Source organism: Trichosurus vulpecula, chromosome 8 (genome assembly GCF_011100635.1).
Source record: "Trichosurus vulpecula isolate mTriVul1 chromosome 8, mTriVul1.pri, whole genome shotgun sequence".
NCBI classification, from domain to species: Eukaryota; Metazoa; Chordata; class Mammalia; order Diprotodontia; family Phalangeridae; genus Trichosurus; species Trichosurus vulpecula.
Window position 1 is genome coordinate 68,759,424 of NC_050580.1, and position 17,471 is coordinate 68,776,894.

The following is a 17,471-nucleotide window of genomic DNA, read 5'->3' on the forward strand; positions in this document are numbered from 1 at the left end:
AGGCACAAAAACATATTATAGCAGAGGGAAAGAAGGGAGGGAGAAGAGCAGTATTTGATCTTTACTCTCATTGGATTTGGTTCAAGAAGGGAATAGCATACCCTGATAAGGATAGAAATCAAACTTGTCCTAGAGGCAGTAGGAGAGGAAAGGGAAAAGAAAAGGGAGGGGCTGGTCAAAGGGAATGAAGAAGTAGCAAGGGGGAAAAGGAAATATCAGGGAGGGGAATTAAGAGGGAGGGTAACCTGAGGAAGGTGGTGGTCAAAAGCAAAATTCTATTGAGGAGTGGAAGGGAGAATGGAGAAATAAACACATAAACAGGGAGGAAATAGAATGGAGAAAAAGACACAGACAGTAGTCATAACTGTGAATGTGAATGGGATGAACTCTCCCATAAAACGGAAGCAGATAGCAAAATGGATTAAAAACCATAATCCTACAATATGTTGTTTACAAGAAACACATTTGAAACAAGGGGATACACACAAGGTAAAGGTAAAAGACCGGAGTAGAATATATTATGCTTCAGCTACAGTAAAAAAAGCAGGGGTAGCAATCCTTATCTCAGACAAAGCAAAAGCAAAGATATATCCAATTAAAAGAGATAAGGAAGGACACTATATCCTGCTAAAAGGCACCATAAACAATGAAGCAATATCATTATTTAACATATGTGCACCAAGTGGTATAGCATGCACATTCTTCGAGGAGAAGTTAAGGAAGTGACAGGAAGAAATAGACAGCAAAACTATAATAGTGGGGGACCTCAACCTCCCCCTCTCTGAACTTGATAAATCTAACCTCAAAATAAACAAGAAAGAAGTTAAGGAGGTGAATAGAATTTTAGAAAAGGAAAAAATGATAGACCTCTGGAGCAAACTGAATGGGGATAAAAAGGAATATACTTTCTTCTCAGTGTTATATGGCACATACTCAAAAACTGAACATGTACTAAGGCATAACAACCTCACAATTCAGTGCAGAAAGGCAGAAGTAGCCAAAGCATCCTTTTCAGATCATGATGCAATAAAAATTATATGTAATGAAGAACAATGGAAAAATAAACTAAAAATTAATTGGAAACTAAATAACCTAATTCTAAAGAATGAGTGGAACAGAGAACAAATTATACAAACAATTAATAATTTAATTCAAGAGAATGACAATAATTAGACAACATGCCAAAACATATGGGACACAGCAAAAGTAGTTCTTAGGGGATGTTTCATATCTCTAAATGCTTACATGAATAAAACAGAGAAAAAAGAGATCAATGATCTGGGCATACAACTGAGAAAGCTAGAAAAAGAACGAATTGAAAATCCCCAATTAAATACAAAATTAGAAATACTGCAAATCAAAGGAAAGATTAATAAAATTGAAATCAAGAAAACTACTAAATTAATAAATAAAACTAAGAGCTGGTTTTATGAAAAAAAAATAAAATTGATAAACCTTTGGTCAATTTGATTAAAAAAAGGAAGAAGAAAACCAAATTACCAGTATCAAAAATGAAAAGGGTGAATTCACCTCCAATGAAGAGGAAATTAAAGTAATGATTAGGAACTATCTTGCCAATTGTATGCCCATAAATTTAACAACCTCAGGGAAATGGATAAATATTTACAAAAATATAAATTGCCCAGGTTAACAGAAGAGGAAATAAAATACCTAGATTACCCTATCTCAGAAAAAGAAATCGAGCAAGCCATTAATGAACTCCCTAGGAAAAAATCTCCAGGGCCAGATGGTTTTACATGTGAATTCTATCAAACATTTAAAGAACAATTAATTCCTACACTTTATAGACTATTTGGGAAAATAGGTGAAGACGGAGTCCTACCAAATTCTTTTTATGACACAAATATGGTACTAATACCTAAACCAGGAAGAGTCAAGACACAGAAAGAAAATTATAGACCAGTTTTCCTAATGAATATTGATGCAAAAATTTTAAATAAAATATTATCAAAAAGATTTCAGCAACTTATCACTAGAATAATCACTATGACCAGGTAGGATTTATGCCAGGAATGCAAAGCTGGTTCAATATAAGGAAAACAATCAGCATAATTGATCATATCAGCAGAAGCCATATGATCATCTCAATAGATGCAGAAAAAGCCTTTGACAAAATACAACACCCATTACTATTAAGAACACTAGAAAGCATAGGAATAAATGGAGCCTTCCTTAAAATTATAAATAGCATCTACCTAAAACCATCAACAAGCATTATTTGTAATGGGGTTAAGCTAGATGCATTCCCAATAAGATGAGGTGTGAAACAAGGATGTCCATTATCACACCTCTTATTCAATTTGATACAAGAAATGTTAACTGTAGCAGTAAGAGAAGAAAAAGAAATTGAAGGAATTAGAATAGGCGAAGAAGAAAGTAAAATGTCAATTTTTGCAGACAATATGATGGTTTATTTAGAAAATCCTAGAGAATCAAGTAAAAAACTACTTGAAATAGTAAACAACTTTAGCAAAGTCACAGGATGTAAAAGAAACCCACATAAATCCTTGGCATTCCTATACATTACTAACAAAGCCCAACAGCAAGAGATAGGAAGAGAAATTCCATTTTAAAGTTACTGTAGACACTATAAAATATTTGGGAGTCTGTCTGCCAAGACAAACCCAGGGCCTATATGAACATAATTATGAAACACTTTTCACACAAATAAAGTCAGATTTAAACAAATGGAAAAACATCAGTTGCTCATGGTTAGGCTGAGCTAATATAATAAAAATGACAGATTTACCTAAATTAATTTACTTATTCAGCACCATACCAATCGAACTACCAAAAATTATTTTACAGAGCTGGATAAAATAATAACAAAATTCATCTGGAAGAACAAGAAGTCCAGAATATCTAGGGAATTAATGAAAAGAAATGCTAGGGAAGGTGTCCTAGCCATAACACATATTAAACTGTACTATAAAGTAGCAGTCATCAAAACTGCTTGGTACTGATTAAGAAACAGTGGTGGATCATTGGAATAGGTTAGGTACACAAGATGCAGTAGTCAACGACTATTGCAATTTACTCTTTGATAAACCCAAAAAATCCAGCTTCTGGACTTAGAATTCACTATTTCACAAAAACTGCTGGGAAAATTGGAAAATGGTAGGGCAGAAACTGGTCATAGACCAATATCTTACACCGCATACCAAAATAAAGTCAAAATGGGTTTATGATTTAGGAATAAAGGCTGATGTTATAAGCAATTTGGGAGAGCAAGGAACCAGATTTATAGGAAAGGAAAGAATTCATGACACAATGAGATAGAGAGCATTACAAATGTATGTTATGTTAAATTGAAAAGTTTTTGTATAAACAAAGCCAATGCAACAAAGATTAGGAGGGAAGTAGAAAATTGGGAGTAAATCTTTACATCTAGTGTTTCTGATAAAGGCCTCATCTCTAAAATATACAGGGAACTGAGCCAAATTTATAGGAATACAAGTCATTCCCCAATTGAGAAATGGTCAAAGGCTAGGAACAGGCAGTTTTCAGAGGAAGAAATTAAAGATATCTATAGGCATATGAAAAAATGCTCAAAATCACTACTGATTGGAGAAATGCAAATCAAAACAACTCTTAGGTACTACATCTCTCTTGTCAGATTGGCTAAAATGACAAAACAGGAAAATGATAAATGCTGGAGAGGATGTAGGAAAATTGGAACACTGTTACATTGCTGGTGGAGTTGTGAACTGATCCTGTCATTCTGGAGAGCAATTTGGAACTATGCCCAAAGGGCTATAAAAATGTGCATACCCTTTGACCCAGCAATATCACTTCTAGGGCTGTATCCCAAAGTGATCACACAAATGGGAAAGGGACTCATATGTACAAAAATATTTATACCAGCTCTTTCTGTGGTAGCAAAGAATTGGAAACTGGGGGATACCTATCAATTGGGGAATAGCTGAACAAGTTGTGGTATATGAATGTAATGGAATACTACTGTGCTATAGGAAATGGGGAAGATACAGACTTTGTAATAACATGGAAAAACCTACACAATATAATGCTGAGTGAGAAGAGCCAAATCAGGAGAACATTATACATAACCACAGATATATTGATTCTGTGATGATTAACCTTATAGACTTGGCTCTTCTCAGCAATACAAGGTTCAAAGACAACTCCAAAGGACTCATGATGGAGAAAGCTATCTACATCCAGAGAAAGAACTATGGAGTCTGAATGCAGATTGAGGCAAACTATTTGCTCTCCTTTTATTCTTTTGTTTTTTTTCTCTTTTTTTTTTGGGGGGGGGTTGTTTCTTCTTTTTCATGATTCATTCCATTGGTCATAATTCTTCTTTACAATTTGACTATTGTGTAAATAAGTTTAATGTGAAGTTATATGTAGAAAATATATCAGATTCCATGCCATCTTTCAAAATCGCATGGAATTGAGTGTTGTAAACTAAAAATAAAAAATCTTAATTAAAAAAAAAAGTAAAGTACAAGCAAATCTTGGAGAGATGCAGGATTTTTGGCTCAGTAAGAAGGCAGATGAAATTCAGTTTTATGGTGATAGTAACAATCCAAAGAGCTTTTATGATGCCCTGAAGGCTATTTATGGGCCAATGACCTATGGTGCATCTCTACTACTCAGTGTTGATGGAGCCACATTGATTAGTGATAAGTACATGATCCTAAGGAGATGGGCTGAACACTTCCACAGTGTTCTCAACAGACCGTTATCAATCAATGCTGAGGCCATTGACCATTTACCACGTGTTGAAGTCAATCACTCCCTAGCTGAATCTCCAACTGAAGAAGAGGTATTGAATGCCATTAGGCTCCTTTCATGTGTCAAAGCACCATGCTGCTGATTCTATTGCAGCTGAGGTTTACAAGGTAAGGGATCCATTACTCATACAAAAGCTGACTGAATTTTTTCAGGCTATATGGCAAGAGGAGGTTATCCCCCAGGAGTTCAAAGATGCCTCCATTGTCTGTCTCTATAAAGGTAAAGGAAATAGATTGTCCTGTGACAATCACAGGGGGCATCTGTCTCTTAGTCATTGCTGGCAAGATTCTTGCCACAGTCCTCCTTAATAGGCTGATCCTTCACCTGGAAGATGGTCATCTACTTAAGAGCCAGTGTGGCTTCAGAAAGGCCCAAGGAACAGTCGATATGGTGTTTGCTGCCTGACAACTCCAGGAGAAATGCCAGGAGCAGAACAGAGGTCTGTACACAATGTGTGTAGATCAGACTAAGGCCTTTGATACTGTTAGCCATGAGACCTTATGGGAAATTATGTCAAAATTTGGTTGCCTGAAGAAGTTTGTCAGCATCCTATGTTAATTTCATGATGGTATATTTGCCTGAGTTCTAGATAATAGACAATGCTCTCGTGCTTTCCCAGTCACCAATGAAGCGAAACAAGGTTGTGTGCTTGCTCTCATGCTTTGTAGCATGATGTTTTTAGCCATGTTGGCAAATGGTTTCAATGAGGATGAACATGGCCTCAAGGTCAGCTACCGCACTGATGGTAAATTCTTCAATTTAAAAGGCTAGAAGCCAAGACCAAAGTGGAGGGAGTGTTGGTGCATGATTTTCTGTATGCAGATGATTGTGCACTCAATGCAGCCTCTGAAGCTGAGATGCAACAAAGTATGGATCAATTCTCTGCTATTTTTGCTAATTTTGGCCTAACAATTAACACCAAGAAAACATAGGGGCTCCATCAGTCATCACCACATCATCCATATATGGAACCATTGGTTACAGCAAATAGAGAAGTTTTGAATGCTGTGGATAAGTTCACCTACCTTGGTAATCTACTTTCCAGGAATGTTTGGTAATGTGGTTGACACACACATTGCCAGAGCTAGCTTATGTTTGGGAGACTCCAAAGGAAAGTATGGGAGAGAAGAGATATAAGACTGATTATCAAACTGAAGGTCTACAAAACCATTCTGCTGACCTCATTGTTGTATGCCTGTGAAACCTGGACAAGTCTACCATTGCCATGGCAGGAAACTGAATTGCTTCCATTTGAATTGTCTTAGGAAGATTCTGAAGATCACCTGGCAGGGGAAGGTACCAGACACTGAGGTCCTTACTTGAACTAAACTGCCAAGCATTCAAACTCTGCTTCTGAGAATGCAACTCCAATCAACTGTCCACATTGTTCAAATGCAAAACATATGCTTGCCAAAAAGACTGTTTTCTGGAGAACTTACATGGGGCAAGTGTTCACATCATGGTCAGCAGAAGCAATACAAGGACACTCTCAGGGTCTCTCTCAAGAACTTTGGAGTTGATTGTGTGAGATGGGAGATACTGGCATAGGACTGCTCACCATGGAGTGCCCATATCAGAGAAGGTGCCATGCTCTATGAGCAAAGCAAAGTTGAAACAGCTCAAAGGAAATACTGGATGTGCAAATTTAGAATATTCACCCCAAACATTCACAGAGACTATTTCTACTCTACCTGTGGTAGAGTATTCTGAGCTTGTGTTAGTCTGATCAGCCACAGTCAGACACATTGAAACTTGACTCTAGCATAGTGATGTCATGTTGGTCCTCTTTGAGAATGAAGGAAAACAGCCAACCAAGAAAGGATGAGCAAGATGCTCTCAGAAAAACCTGAAAAGACCTATATGAACTGATGTAAAGCAAAATAAGTAGAACCAGGAGAACATTGTATACAGTAACAACAATATTTTTGATGATCTGTTGTGAATAGCTTAGCTATTCTCAGCAATACAGTGATCTAAGACAGTTCTGTAGGGCTCATGATGAAAGGTGCCATCCACATCCAGAGAAAGAACTGATAGAGCCTGAATACAGACCACAGATACTTTTTCTTTCATTTCTTTATTTTCTTTTTTTTTCTGTACTTTCTTTCATATCATGACTTACAAGTAAATGTGTTTTGTATGACTGAACATTATAATCTATGTCAAATTGCTTGCCTTCTCCATGAGAGGGGTATGGGTGGGAAGAAGAGAATTTGGAAGTCAAATCTTGAGAAAAAAAGTTGAAGTTCTTTTATATGTAATTGAGAAAAATAAAATATAAAAAATAAATTATCAAATGCTTGTTTTTTAATTGATTAATAGTTTTATAGCTTAATGATATATGTGTTCAAAAGATATTATGAAATCCTGGCTCAGGATTCACAGATCATTGAATGCCTCCTTCTACCTACTCCAACTGAAACAGCATCTTTCCTTGGACAGAATGTCATCTAGCAAGAGAATTATTTTTGCCTTTGAATGAAGCATCTGTGGTGTCCTCAAATTTGTTGACTAGTGTCCAAATTTATGGTGGGTGATTAAGTTCTTCAAAATTTAACTTAGGATCCACATACACAAAAATATTCACAGAAGCTCTTTTTTGTGGTGCCAAAGAGTTGGAAAATGAGGGGATGTCCATCAATTGGGGAATGGTTGAAAGAGTTATAGCATATGAATGTAATGCAATATTATTGTGTCATAATATGTGGATGGGAGTGATGGTTTCAGAAAAGCCTGGAAAGATTTATTTGAACTGATGTAAAGTGAAGGGAAAACCAGTTGAACAAGCTGCACAGTCACAGAAATATTAGAAAGGTAAACAATTTTGAAAGATTTAGTAACTCTGGTCAATACAATTATCTCTCACAATTCCGAAGGGCTCATGATGTAAAATTCTCCACCTCTAGATAGAGAACAGATGGACTCAGAGTACAGACTGAAGCACATTTTTCCCTTTATTTTTCCTTTTTTTTGGAACATTGCTAACGCTGAAATATATTTTGCGTTACTTCATATGTATAATAAGTATAATTTCTTGCCTTTTCATCGAATGAGGGATGCGGTGGAGGGAGAGAGAGAGAATTTAGAACAAAAATAAAAAATACAATTAAAAAAACTTAGCTGTATAAGTTCAAAGACAGATAGCTTAACACCAGGCTGATACTTGAAACCTTTTTCAAATTAGGAGGTTTTTCCAGGGCTTGTCCTTTTCTCTCATAGTCTTTTAGTACCAAATGTCACTTCCAGAGCTCTGCATTAGATTCCCAAGATAATGTCAGTGCATTTGATCACTATATTTAAAAGTTTAGGAGTGTGTGAAAGAAACTTGAGAGTTGGAAATCCTGAATTGAAATTTATTAAGTCTGAATCACCCTTCTGATCTCTGAAATTGAATGAAGAATAGACTTTTAGGCAAGTCATCAAAGATTTATTAATCACCCAATATGTGCTAGGCAGTTTGTTAAGATCTAGTGATATAAAGAAATGTTTAAAAACAAAAACAAAACTCCATCTTTCAAGTAGTTTCAAGTGCAATGGGGGAGACAACAGGAAAAGCAACAACAGGGTGTTCCTAAAGTCTAGACACATAGGCAATTGATGGCAATGTGGAGTTATTGCATCAAGTTCACGTGAATCTTGCAAAGCACATCAACCTTTGCATCACAAATGATGGAAATCATGTTGAAGATGTTATTTGTTAATATTTCAATTAAATAAAAAAAATTCATTCATTCCATTTCTTGAAAATTTGCATTTTTCCCTATGTGTCCAGACTTTAGGAAGACCCTGTACATACAAACAAGATGTCTCCATCCATATCCATATCTATATCAATATCTATATCATCTATATCTATAGTTAGCTTTCTATCCATCTGTCTATGATGTCAGAAAACTCTCAATCTTTAGGATAGTGCCAGAGCCTCTCTCTAGTGCCTGTATTCCAACATTCCAGCATTCCCACTTTTATTTTTAATACCTCATTATCAATTCCCACTTGATTCTGCTGTGTATTACTTTCCCCTTTGACCTACAAAATGGATAAGCCAAATGTTCCTAGAATATACTTATTGACCTGTTCCTACTCAGTGGACGTATTGATGTTTGTAGAAAGAAGGACCCTGCACTAAGTGGCAAAGGGATAAGCAGATAGTGGGTAATAACAGCTCACACATAGATGTAAGCCAGCTGAGTTTGGCTGCTGACAGCAAATCAATTGATCTGTAGTCACCTGAGCCCACCCTCAGCCCCCAAACTAAACTAAGCAACTGTTTTCTTTTAGAGAGTCTCATAGCCATTACATGGAATTAAATACATGCTGAGAAAACTACAGGAGACAGTGCTACACTGAGAATGACTAGCTGCTGTGATAAAAGGTTGGAGAAAAGAAAAAGGTGGTCAGTAGGAAGTTGATGTTACAGGGTGCATAAAATCTTAACTAATAAGAACCTTTTTACAATAAAATAATAAACTATTCTTATACCTTGCAAAATATTCATATTTTTTAAAAAGAGAGAGAATAAAAATGAATATTCCTCTTCCCCTACTCAGATATTCATTTTAGTATCTTTTAGAATCAAGTCAAGATCTCTCAGACAGCTAAAAATTGAAATAATGAAAAATGAAATTAAAAGTTGAAATGAAATGAAAAGTTTACTTAGAATGATGTGTGTCCTTTCTTCTAAAATTGTAGTCTCTACATTCTCTATGTATATCCTTTTAGGAAATTTAGGAGTAATATTGCATAAGAATAGGGAATAGATTAATCAATATCTTTTGCTAGTGCGTTCTTGGTATCCTGTCATGATGATGAACTGCAGGGTTTTCTCACTATACTAGCTCCCTGTAGCTTAGTTTTCTTTTTCCTGTTTTTTTTCTCAGCTCTGGCACCATGTGTATAAACATCTTCCCTTGAGGCAAGCACTGACAAGGAACTCCCCTTTCTCACATGAGAAGGGTGAACTCTGGAATCTTCTTCTAACTCCAAGATGATGAATACTACCAGGATCTCTCACTTCCCTAAACTCTCAACTCTGATATTGCTAGAGGAGTGACTCCTGGGCTAGCACTTGCCTCAGAACCACCACTTTCCACTCCCTAGGAACTGGGATTCTAGAACTTGGAATACACAAACTGTTTTCAGGCTATAATATGGAGAGCACAGTCAACATCTATCTGCCTCTGAACCAAAGCAACCACTAACAACTCCCCAAGTGATTGAGTGTGTGGAGAGGTTATACATCTTCATAGACCAGGTTTCAAGTTCTTCCTGGGAAGCCTACTGACATTGGACAAATTCAATTAGCCTCTCAGTGCTCTAGATTGCTCTCTAAGGCGATATGTTACAGGTAAGATGATAACTTGTATGGACTGAGGAGTTTCCTTACCTGAGAGTTTCCTATCGAAATAAAAACAAAACATCACAGGTCCAGCCCCCATCCCATATCCATTTTATAGCTACTCATACTCATACCAAATATTTCATTCCCAATTGACGAGATTCAATCACTTATCCTCAATGAAGTTTGACTGGTTCTATAAATACCTGTGGAGATGTCAACTTTCCATACTGTGGTGAAATACAAGCCTCACTGCCTTGTAATCACATAAAGTTGATTGGGGACCCCCCCATCAACTGTTTAAAAAATAACTGGCACTCATATAAAGGTTTATGAAATGTTTCATATGCATTATCTCATTTTATCTTCAAGTTAGTCCCATGAATTGAGCAAGTCAACCTCTCTTTGCCTCAATTTCCTCAGCTGTACGATTGAGATACAAACAACGCCTATATCACAAGGTTGTTGTGGAGATCAAATGAGATAGTATTTGTTAAAGTGCTTATCACAGTGCCTAGCACATAGTAGGTGCTATATGAATACTTCTTCCCCTCTCTTATTTCCTTTTACTAATAAGTAAACAGTTTTAGAAAGTTTCAAACACTCGTACAACCAGTAAGCATCACAGATAGGCTGCGACCTCTTCTGACTTCAAAACCTTCCCTCTTTCCACTGAACAGTAGAAAATAATAAATACAACTCATAGTCTCTACACCCAAGGATTTTCAATGTACTTCTAAATATCCTATGTGTTGTCTCCCCCATGAGAATATAAACTCCTTATGATGAGGGATTAACTCTTGATATTTGGTAGCATGTACCACACCAGGTACATAGTAAGTGCTTAATATATACTTATAGATTGATTGGCAAGATGTGGATGCAAGAAACATTGAAATAATAGCTGTAGGCAGTGTTTAAGAATTATCAAGGGTACATATTCTATTTATGTGTTCTTCTTCCAAACCAATAATTGCATTGGTTTAGGGAATTCTTGGTCAAGAAATTCCCTCTATGAATATCAATTTTTTTCTTCTTAGATAGTTACTTGGAGCTCTGAGAATTTATAGAACATAGCCAGGTTGGCTAGTATGTGTCAGAGGGTTAACTTGAACCCAATTACAAAAACCCAAGTTTACCTGACTCAAGCTATGTTTCTAAGCCATGCAAATTCTTCTCATAGATAGTGCTAGTAAGATCTGTTATTTATTCTGTAGGACCAGTTTAAGTGGAAAGATCACAGAACTATAGAATTTACTGCAAGGTCTTTGGGTTTTTGTTTTGTTTTGTTTTGTTTTTTAATGCTTGTCATGACTCCTCACCTTGACTACAAACTCCCTGAGGGCTGGGATAATATCTTCTCCACTTACATCTCCAACTTCTTATTCCTAATAGTATATAACACATAGAAGTTACTCAGTAGATAGTTGATAAATGACTGATAGCTCAAGCAACTAACTTATATGAACCTCTGGAGGGCAGAACATTTACTTCTAGTGGCATCCTCAATGTCTCATGGAACACATGGGGCCGAAGAGTTGGTGCAAGAGTTGGTGACCGGCATGAGGGCACCAAGGATGGCTTAGGGAAACTAAAATTCCTCACTGTTATATTTTAAGTGTTTCTATTTTGTGAATAGACCATTTGAAATTTTATGAGACATGAAATTGGTGATATGATTTAGTTTTAGAAGAATTTTTAAAAATACAATAAAAATTATTAGTACTTTGGTATGCATTAAGAAACTTGCAGCTATTGGAAAATATACTATTTAGTCTTTGTTTTAGTCATGAAAGTAAGGTGCAATAGGCAAATTCACCCAGGCAGGATTTGGCAAAAGAATGATTAAATGTGGTGGCTTGAAGCAACTTTACAAGTCATAGAATGAATCCTAGATGACATCTAGTCCAATGACATTATTTTACAGATGAGGAAACCAAGGCCTAGAGAAATTGAGTAAATTGTTATAGCTGAGATTTTAACCTAGGTCCTGTGCTCCAATTACAGCACTCTTTGCATAGTACTGTCCTGCAATTTATATCCTTTAGATAAAAGGAAGTCCAACTTACTAATTTTACAAATGAAAAAAGACTGAGACACAGAAAGGTAAGTGACTTGGCTGAGGTCAACTAGTAAGTTATTGGCTGAATTGGGAATAGTGTCCAGATCCCCAGATTCTTAGTACAATTAATTTGCTACTATACCATTATTACCTCTATAATATGGATCTAATTACTATAAGATTTATCTTTTAAGAAAAAAAATCTCATGTTACATGGCCATGGGTAAATTAGAAAGTTATTCAAATCATCTAATTTAAGCTGTTGATTGTTTTAGATGACAATATATGAATTTCTTCACATATAAAATAGAGGTTGAAATATATGATTTCTCAAGTCCTTTTTATCTCTAAATCTTATGATGTAACAAATTCTAGTACCATAGCATTTTACCAAGGAAGAAAATATTTTTAATATGTAGGTACAATTGAGAAGATTAAGTAAGTCTAGGTACTAGATCTTGAGTCCAAAATGGCATAATTAAGGATACGTTAGAGCCTGAGAGTCAATTGTTGACTTTAAAGTGTGAGGTTTGAAAATAGGAAATGCAACAAGTTTTCTGAAATCATAGAATGCAGCAAATCAGAACTTGGTTTATTATTTTCCTGGCTATCTTTAAGAATTTAAGAAAGAATTAAGAAAGAGGTGGAGAATATGTGGATAATGTAGATTCAACTTAAAAATGTACCTTGCACACTTTTTTTTGAGAGTCAGTTGTTAAACATTTACCAGCATACCTCTGGCATAAATTGTTTCAAAATGTCTTACTCAATCTTATAGGATAGGCTGTTATTGATATAAATACAAAATATTAAAATAAATCCATTTTTAAGAGCAAGAGCAAATAGCTTTTAAAATATCTACTGTAGGGCCTTCATGCTTTACAATAGAAATTGTAGGGTGTGGAATTTTTTAAAAAAAGTTTAAAAATGGTTCATATCTCTGTTCTTAAATAATGCATATTGTCTTTAATTGGTACAATCTAAGTGTCCAAATGGACAGATATGATACACCTGCTCTCTTTCCCCTATTCCTTCCTAACTTTAATCAAAAGTTACTTCATAGGAGATGCATGTTGCAAATTAATCCTCATTCCAGTACTATTGCTTTTCAATAGCAAGTAGTTATACAATTTTCCTGGTTTCATCCTTCCTCTTTGTGCCTTGCAAGAAGAGAATAGTTTTGCCAAACATTTCTCTTTAGAAATAGAATCACTGTTAAACTAACTATATTTCTTGTATGTTGTAGTGTAATGCTGTGGCTGAAAGATGTAATTAAATAAAAAAATACACATATGTACAGAAACATGGGCACCGATCTGATCTATAGAGCATTACAGTTCTTGCCTTTTTAATGACTGCTTATTTCCATAAAATGTGATTCAAAAGATTTTATAAAGTTTTTTTCCCTCTCACTGTCTTAAGCTCTCTCCTTATATTGTAGTGTATGCCATTTGGTATCATAGTAGCAATTTTTGTCATCTTCCATCAAAGGGGGACAAGTAAAAGTGATGGAGATAAACCCAGAGAGCTGCAGGAACAAGAAGGTGTGGAATTCCAGGTTTTGCACAGAACAGGTCACTGCAAATGGTTCAACATGCTAATGGGATTTGGATTCATCTCCACGATAAACTGAGAAGGCAGCCCCTTAGATGTTCTATTCAATGTGTTTGTACAACAAAGCAAGCTATATATGGAAGGATTTAGAAGCCTAAAAGGAGAACCAATAGAATTCATATTTTAAAAATCTTCCAAAGGCCTTGAATGAATATGTATAACAGGCCCCAAGGGAGCCTTAGGAAGTGAGAGACCACCCAAAGAGAAGACACTGCAAAAAAGAAAACCAAAAGGAGATTCAGACATAAATTTTCCTCTGAGGACTGCTTTAGCTGTACCCCAAAAGTTTTGGCCAAGACACAGTTCTGATGCACAGCTGGACTTGACCACAATGGGCAGGAATTATAGATGCTGCAACTGTGGTGGCCTTAATCATCATACTAAAGAATGTAATTTAACTCCTCAGCCAAAAATGTGCCATTTCTATCACAGTATCATGCACATGGTGGCTAACTGCCCCCCCTAAAACTGTTCCACAGCAGCCTTCTAGTTTTCAGAGAAGACATGAGTCCACAGCCATCCACTTCAACTTTCCTCCAAGAAGTGAGACGAACCTATAGCTACTCATCTCCATCATATTCTCAGGAGGACAAATCAGAGATATCAGAAAGGTCAGGCAGGTCACCTAAAGAAAATTCCTTGAGTAAGTTATCCATTTTACCTGAAAAACAAAGCAGACAGGGGCCTTCTGTTCAAAAAAGGAAAAAAAAAACTTAAAGCTTTTTCATCACATGCCATTTCTTTTCTTTTTTTAAGCCCATTTGGGATGTCTACCTCATACAAGTACAGGGGAAGTAATTTTACCATCAGCAGGTGCCATGGAATTTTAAGAACTGTTAAGGAATTGTGAAATTTTTAAAAAAGCAGACAAATCACTCTAAGCAACTTATATTTAAGCACGATGTCATGTTTTATGTTGTTGAAAGAATGAAAGCAAATATGAGAACACATGTATATCTATATATTCATATGTATGTGTGTATATGTATATATGCATATCTTTATGTATGTGTATGTATAGAAATAAGCACACACTCTCAAACAAATGGAAACGTCCAACAATTGAATGTCAATGTAAAGCACTATTCACATTTTAGGATGTATTTGAAAATTACCTCCTGGAAACTTTCTTGAAATATTATCTTTGTATTTCTAGCCACTTATAAACAAGAAAAATATGACTGTTACTCTTTATTTAAACCAAACAATACTTCCCATGTCGTAGCTGCCAGTTATGTGGTACTAAGTGTATAAAGATATCCATTTCCCCTAAGTTTGGAATAACTTTTTTTTTCCCTAATTCTCATAGATGAGCATTTCCTATTATCACATCTCAAAGGCATTATCTTAATGCTCTATGCGTCTGATCACCCCAGTTTATTATTTGCTCTGGAATATAGAACTGGCAATAAATATACATTTTATGCAATGGTATCTCAATGTTACTTTACATGAATAAGGCTTAATTGTAAGTTAGATGCCTACTAGGAGGAATGAAGGGAAGGTGATGGAAAAAATGTTATGACTTGATCATGTTGTATGGTATTGTGATACCACCCCACTGTCAGCCTTTATGTATTTTCAGATTTTTAAGGATCCATTGGGAGTAGCAGCTTTCCTGGTCAAGTCAATCCTTTTAACCATTGTTTTAGATCAAGGGGCCCTCCTTTAAAAAAAATACCTACTGAAAATCTTGGAGAAAAACTTGAATAGATTGATGTAGTTTTTGGTGTTTTTTTCTTTCCTGGAGAATACAGGAATAAATCTGTCTTTTTTTTAAACAAAATTAAAAAAAAAAAACAAATGGACAGATATGTTCCAAGAAGGTCATATCAGTTTAAACATTTTAGCTATTTTCTCTGACCTCATTTTGATCACTTCTTCAGTCTATGAATAATGTCATTTTTCAGATTCTCTGAACACTTATGATAAGCATTCCTACTATTGCTACTAATGAGCATTTAGATAATATCTATGTTTTTTTTTTCTGCAAACAATTAATATTAGTTGATTCCTACCAAGGGACTATGGACTGGCTCCAGAGGATTCATATGGAAAGGGGGAAAAAAAAGAATTCTTGTACAAAGTTAGCACTCAGAAAAAGGACGGGCTAGGTGTGGATTGAATTGAATATTTTGCATGCAACCAAAGCTCAGTGTTGAAGTCAGTGTGCCTACCACCCTAAAGTTTAGAAGCTTCAGAGAGCTAAAGGGTTCACTCACCCAAATCAGCTGTGATACCTGCCAACTGATCATGGGCCTCATGTGTTTAGAGAATACAAGAGCAAATTGAGAAGAAAAGAATCTTTTTGAGAATATAGGTATAAGGACTGGACCTGGGATTTTAGTGTTATAGAGAAGTCCCAGCTGAGGAAAAGCCCTCTTCTAATGCAGATCAGCACATTCTTGCCTAGAGTACAAAGAACTCTGGTGATTTGCCCACAGTCATCCAGCCATTATATTGACAGGGCCAGAGCCTGAAGGAGCTCTTTGTTTTTGCGAGGCTGGCTTGTCATCCATTCTGCCTCAAAGTTTCTCATAGGAATATAGAGCAGCTGAGGAAAGGTATAAGAACAAAATATAAGAAACAAGGTATAAGAAAACTTTATAGGGAAGGTTAAAAAAAATGCAGACATGGTCTATTTGTCCATACCTTTCACAAACTAGAATGTCATTAATGTGATAATTTCAGAATATCTTCAGAGGAAAAACAAAATAGAGGGTTTGATTTGAGTTCATGCAAATTAGATGCAACTCTCCATGCAAGGCTCAACACTCTCTCTCTCTGTCTCTCTCTCTCTGTCTCTCTCTGTCTCTGTCTCTCTCTCTCTCTCTCCCTCTCTCTCTCTCTCTCTCCCCGGAACCATCTTTAGACACATTGAAAATTGAAAACTGGTCAATGGTTACAGGAATATTGATGCCAGCATAAGTAATTTAAGTTAACTTTCGAAGGATAACTTTTCCATTTTAAGTTTAAGATTTGAGTTCAATTTAAATTTCTCCTACTTACTGACTATGTGGTTTTGAGTAAGTCACTTTATTTCTCTTTTCCTCAGTGTCCTCCTTTGTGAAATGAAGGGGTTGGACAAGATGACCTCCAAAGTATCTTTGAATTGTAAAACTATGATCCTATGGTCTTTCCCTGACCCATCTCTTAACCTCTATGATTATATCCTCATGATGACCAGAGCTCATGTGCTGCATAAAGATAACTTAAGCAGAAAGGTATGCAACAGAAAAATCAGATTGTGAAAGACTTTCCAACCTATCCAGAGTTCACATATCTGTAGTTTCAAAAGGAAGGCACTAAAGTTAAGAGGAACCAAGAAAGGCTTTTTTCATATGATAGTGCTTTAACTGAAATGAGAAGGAAGTCACAGAAGACAGTTTAGCAGTGAATGCCAGAATGCCTGAAAACCAAGTACTATACATTTCATCCCTCCCCCCAGGGTTTTCTAGTAACCCTTAAGGGAGTTTGGGAGAGTCTAGTCTCTGCCATTGGCTTTGGCTTCAACCAATGGTGTTCACAAAATTCTAGGTGGCCCCTGAACCCCAGTTCCATTTAGATACTTAACAGTCATATTATTTTTTACAAAAGAATATGTACTTCAAATACATAGCAAGAATAAAGATACAAACATTCCCCCAACACCTGGAGGCATAATTTCCTTGCAACACC

At 35.9% G+C, this 17,471-nt stretch overlaps 1 pseudogene; it reads left to right on the plus strand.

The window, feature by feature from the left end:
* Positions 1-13,623: 13,623 nt before the first annotated feature.
* LOC118829542 lies at positions 13,624-14,510 on the plus strand (annotated as a pseudogene).
* Positions 14,511-17,471: the final 2,961 nt, after the last annotated feature.